Below are 5,408 nucleotides of genomic sequence, written 5' to 3'. Positions count from 1 at the left end.
TTCTTCATTTTAACATTGCTTTGATTTATTAAAGTTTGCAGATATGCTTTTAACAACATTGCCAAAAATTTTCCTCAAGGCAAGCCAATGTGTATATCCCATTAATGCTGTTTCATGCATATTTCACACATATGACAAGCACTTTGCCACCACCTTGGAGTTCTATCCAGTTATGCTGAATTTCTCGAATTTGTACACTAAATACCTACCTATATGTGCTAAGTTTTAATCAATCAATCAATCAATCAATCAATCAATCAATCAATCAATTTCATTTGTCAACTGCAATTTGCATTGCAATCGAAATGAGCAATCTTTTCTTAGTTTAGCATGTGCTTGACATAAGAAAAACAATCATTTACTTATTTTTAAACAGTAAAAAAATTCCGATAGCAAGGAATCAAGGTACCACCAGAGTAACATAATCAGGTGGAGATCTGGACTTTGGGTAGGCCATTGCACCTACACCTTGCCTTGCGGCTCCAAGACAAGCTCCAAAAATCAGTCCTTCAGCAACGTGCTTCATTGTTGATATGAGGAGTTTATGTTGATCTGTGGTTTTCTCCAAACATGATGGTACGATGCATTTTGGCCAAACCTCTCAACTTTCATCTCATCCGTCCAAAGGATGCAGGTTTCAGATGTTAAGGGATTCATTCACATGCAATTAAGCTGCAGTCACCTTGCCACATGCTAACTGAGGCCTGAAAAGTCTGTGATGAAGTCTTTTCTGAGAACATTTTGTAGTCCGACCTTGGGGTAAATTTTCTACAATGTTTATCCCTTCAAAGATTGCATGTTCTCTTTGTGTTTTCCACTTGTGAATAATATTTCTAACTGCACAATGGTGACTTCTAATACTGTGGTATTCACATTTTAAAAAACATCGCCATTTTGATGGACAGCAGCAGTCAGTTGTCTTAGTCCTTTGCTGATGTCTTTCCCTCATGATGTTGTGTACACATGCTTTGGAGCAGAAAACAACCAAAACTCCTGCTTTTATTGAGGTTACTATTCTGACAATGATCAGTTAACAATCAGCTGCCCCATTCTGCTCCTTTACCCCTTAAATCCTGAGAAAGCAGTATGGATTATGGTTTTTACTCAGTCTCTATATTTTGACTTCATCTTTGTTTAAAAAATAATGACAGCACGGAGCTGTTGAGATTTTGTACAGCTAAGGCTAGATTCAAAACATTTTAAAACACCGTATCAATTTTATTGGGTCCTGACATGTAAAGTGCTGCAACGAAACAAGACTGTGCTTTTATACCCTTGACTGTAAATCATTTCCCATTCAAAATTAATATTTTACCTACTAGCCTTTCTTGTTGTTCACTTCATTTTATTTTTTATGATTATGTAGTGCTCAGATTCAGTTTTAAAAAATCACCCATTTCTTTAGCTTGAATTAATAGCCTAAAAAAATGTGAAGTGCATTACTTTCAAATAACTCAGGGGGGTTGTGGTATGTTTGAGCCAGAGCATCAAAGTATAGAATTATACATTCCTGGTTGTATTAATCCCTTAAGCCCTTGGCTATTTTGTTAAACTTTCACCTGGAAAAACATCCTCGGATTCTGTCTCTAACAGCTCCACAAATTCATGGCCAAAATGAACAACCCCAGGCTGAAATGATAGGAGACACTCCTGATAAGCAACTGGAACTAGCCTTTTCTCTGAAGGTAAAAACTGCGGTCTGTTTTTACTGTTGTTAGAGTCTTAAAAATGAGGACTGAGATTTTTGCAGCAGCTGCTGCTGCACCCACTATTTTATGAACAGGACAGATTTTGACTTATACTCTGCAGGTAGTTCGGGCCCTTGTTTGCTGCACACACAAAACAGAATTTCTGTTCTTCTGATCAGTAAAAACTGCTCTAATGATAAGCTGCAGAAAAAGAAATTGTTGTGACATTAGCAAAGCCCTGCAACATGAAAATAACATTGTGGAAAAGTTTCCAAAACCTGCTGCAGCATCTAAAATCAGGCCCGGGTTAATATGTGTTCTCGTTTTATCTGCTGAAATGTTCCAGATATGAGACAGTTTAGGTAATTGTGTGTGTTTGAATTTCCCCCTTGTTTTATTTTACGGTTTGATTAAGAGTCAGAACGTGTCATTAAGCCTTTTTACTGGCGGATTCTGGCAGAAGACGACCACAGAATATTAAATGGAAACAATAAAGCACAACCCGAGCAGCTCTCGCAGAATGCTGACCCACTCAGGACCTACAAGATGAAGTGAACAAATAAGAATCCACAGAAATGCAGTCCCACCTATGCAGAGTGTAGAATATCAGGATATTGGCTGCTCTCTGCTCTGATTCATGGTCAATTGAGAAATCCTGAGTGGTGAGAGAGTGCATGTTGGCAGGGCTCAACTGCAGCCTCCAGGCCAACATACACTTCCACATATTAACCGGAAAAGCCGATGGGAGAACTCCTAAGTAAATACAAAATGAAAACAATATCAATTAAAGAAGTAGGAGGTTGGGCCCACGTCAGAGCTGCCCTGAAAGAAGCACTGAGTGATGAGCTGTCATCACTCAAAGGTACAATTCCTTTAGCCTTAACAAAACTGCAGAGAGAAGCTCTTCTATGCAGGCAACGTGTTTCAGGTCATCTAATGGATTTCCTACAAATCCGACCTGGAAGTCTATACAGGAGCATTGTCTTTATTATCTTCTGTAGGCCTGAACCACTGGCTTTCATTTTATTCACGTGATCTGTCTGGCAGTGTAGAATTAAGAATTGCTGTCTTAATGCCAAAGAGAGCCCAACAGCTTTTATTTTTACAAGTGGAGCGTTGCTGCTTTCACCTCAGTGCTCTGCCTGATTTATATATACAAAAAGCTTTATTAGAGTTTACTCTGAGAGTATTTCATGTTCAGTGGACACTAAAACGGGAAGGTAGAAGAGAAAAAAAAGGAAGAGAAAAAGATGAGACAAAATGCTAAAAGGGAGAAAAGGTGACGGAAATAAAAGAGAAGAAAAGGAGAGATCAAGATAACATCATCGGAGTCTGCTTGTACATCTGGAAAGAGATGTTTTCTGTATAGAAGTGAATCTGTAAGCACCTGAATCCAAGCACCTGTAGGTGTTTGCGAGAGTGCGCTTTTGTATGTTAGGTTTATCCATAAGTAAATTGCTTAGTAGTGGTTGTGAGGAGCCAAAGAGGCAGACACCAGGGGAACCAGAATTCCAGACGGGCACTCAGGGTCAGACGGGCAGGAGGTCAGAACCAGGGAATCCAACAAAGAACCGAAGGGGAACAAGCACAGGCAGGTGGAGAAGGGGTGTAGGACGGTCAGTGCAGGTAGCTGGGCAAGAGAGGGAAAACAGACGGGTTAGTCTCCCATCAAAACGTTCACAAAGCTTTTCAGAAGGCCTGAAAGTGTTACCACATATCGGTTATCACAAAATCTGACCCTGTGATGGTCCCCATTACGATGCTGTCAAAACATTTGTCCAAGTAGCTCTCCAGGCTGATTAAGGTCTCCTCATCCAGCGTGTTTTATTGGGAAATATGACAATTGTTACTGTTTAAACAGTACAATGTTTTACTTTAATTTATTGGCTCTTACCTGAGTGGATCGGACTGTTATTATCAATATACCACAATTTTTACCTATGCACAGCAAACGTCAGCCCTCTACTACTAGGCATTAAGGACCTTCAGTAGAAAGGTGCTGCTAATTGATAGTCAAACATCAAACAATCAGCTTTCTTCCTTCAGCCCACTAGGAATCTGAGACTGCTCTATAATACTTGAACTAGATTCTTACTTGAAAGCATTTTTTCCTGGTTTTATTTTGAAAGCCCAACGTAAAACCTCCTCATGAGCATTTTAGGACAGAAATTCTGCAGAGTCTCCCATGTAATTTTTGTTTGAAGAAATTCTAATCAGAGCAACACAGTTGTTGACTGTACACAAGATATTTTAAGCTTTGGTGGTATTGTGATGCATTTCATTAGTAATCCAAAGTCAGGCTTTCTGATTTCTAGGTGAAAAAAATAAATAAATTGAAACGCCCCATGAAGTTGCACAGTCAGAGGTCTCCAAGCTCAAATCCAATATGGCTAGTGCAAATAAAAAGAAAAGAAAAACATTGTAAACGTCGTAGAAACAGAATGGCACAGTTTGCATGCCAATAAATCAGGTACTTCTGGACAACATCAATTTGAGAATACCTTTTCTACACTGTTTGAATTTATAGTATAACAGATAAACCAGCTAACAGCTTACTGACTTGAAACTGAAAGATACGTAATTTGGTTGTGATGTAATTCCCAGATCCGATATCTGAAGTGAAAACAAAAATTGAAAAAAAGAAAAATCCACTGAGAGGAACCAGATGTTATGAAAACATTGAACCACTGGTTGCTTTGATGATTCCCTTCCATTCTGGGAAGCAGAAGGAGGTGGGCGACCACAGCAACCCTCCTTTTCTCCAATGAAACAAAAACTATTTAAGGCTCAAACAAACAGGGACTTTGTCAAAACCTTTGGTGATAAAAATATTCTTGAACCATGAGAGATCCTTTTCATAGGTTCCTGTTTGTGTCTAGATCATATTATGTTGGAGATGACAGGTTAAAGAGAAATTCTGAGCAGATTGGCTGCAGCTATGTGGAGAAATGGTGGAGAAACAACCTGCTTTACAGGAAAACTGACAATTTCTTGAGTGGCACCAGCTCAGAAAACAAAGCCAGGTAAACGTCGGAGCAGCACGGCAGGCTTCGTTGTTGGTGAGGATTTGTGGCGGGAGGACTGTAGCGCAGCAGAGAGCAAAGGGCGAGGGACCTGTAAGGTGTGCTTGTTCAAATATTCAGGCTAAGTCCAGGGTTTTCTGAAAACAAAAGTACTGTACAGTACTAAGACAAATCAAACTGAGACAAAATGAGGGATTAAAAAAAGAAATGGACTGAAATGACTAAAATAGCAATAGAAACGAACAACTCGCACTGCGTCAAAAGCCATTGAAAAGAAAGGTGTTTTTAGGAGAGACATTAGAAGAGCAAGAGAAGCCTTTCTAGTGTTTAATGACAACTTGCTCCATAATTCTGGAGTTTAACTGAAATATAAAATGAAGCATAGCAGTGAAAATAGTTTGAGTTTATTGAACATAGTATGGTAAAAGAAAATAAATTTAGGAATAAATAAAAAAAAAGAAATATATATAAAAAAGCAATAGAAGAACAATAGTAAAGTATAAAAATACATGGTCAAAGGAGTAGGTAGAAGTATAAACGTATTATTAAACCTACCCCTTTTCCAGCAGCAACAGAATTCAACCATGTCCTAACAACTAGTTTCTATAGCTACAAATAATACAATTATTTCCTATTTACATGCCAATATAAACAAGCATCAATACTATATACTATACTATCAATACAAATACTTGTG

This window comes from Fundulus heteroclitus, unplaced genomic scaffold (assembly GCF_011125445.2).
Source record: "Fundulus heteroclitus isolate FHET01 unplaced genomic scaffold, MU-UCD_Fhet_4.1 scaffold_136, whole genome shotgun sequence".
NCBI classification, from domain to species: Eukaryota; Metazoa; Chordata; class Actinopteri; order Cyprinodontiformes; family Fundulidae; genus Fundulus; species Fundulus heteroclitus.
This window is presented reverse-complemented; position numbering follows the sequence as displayed.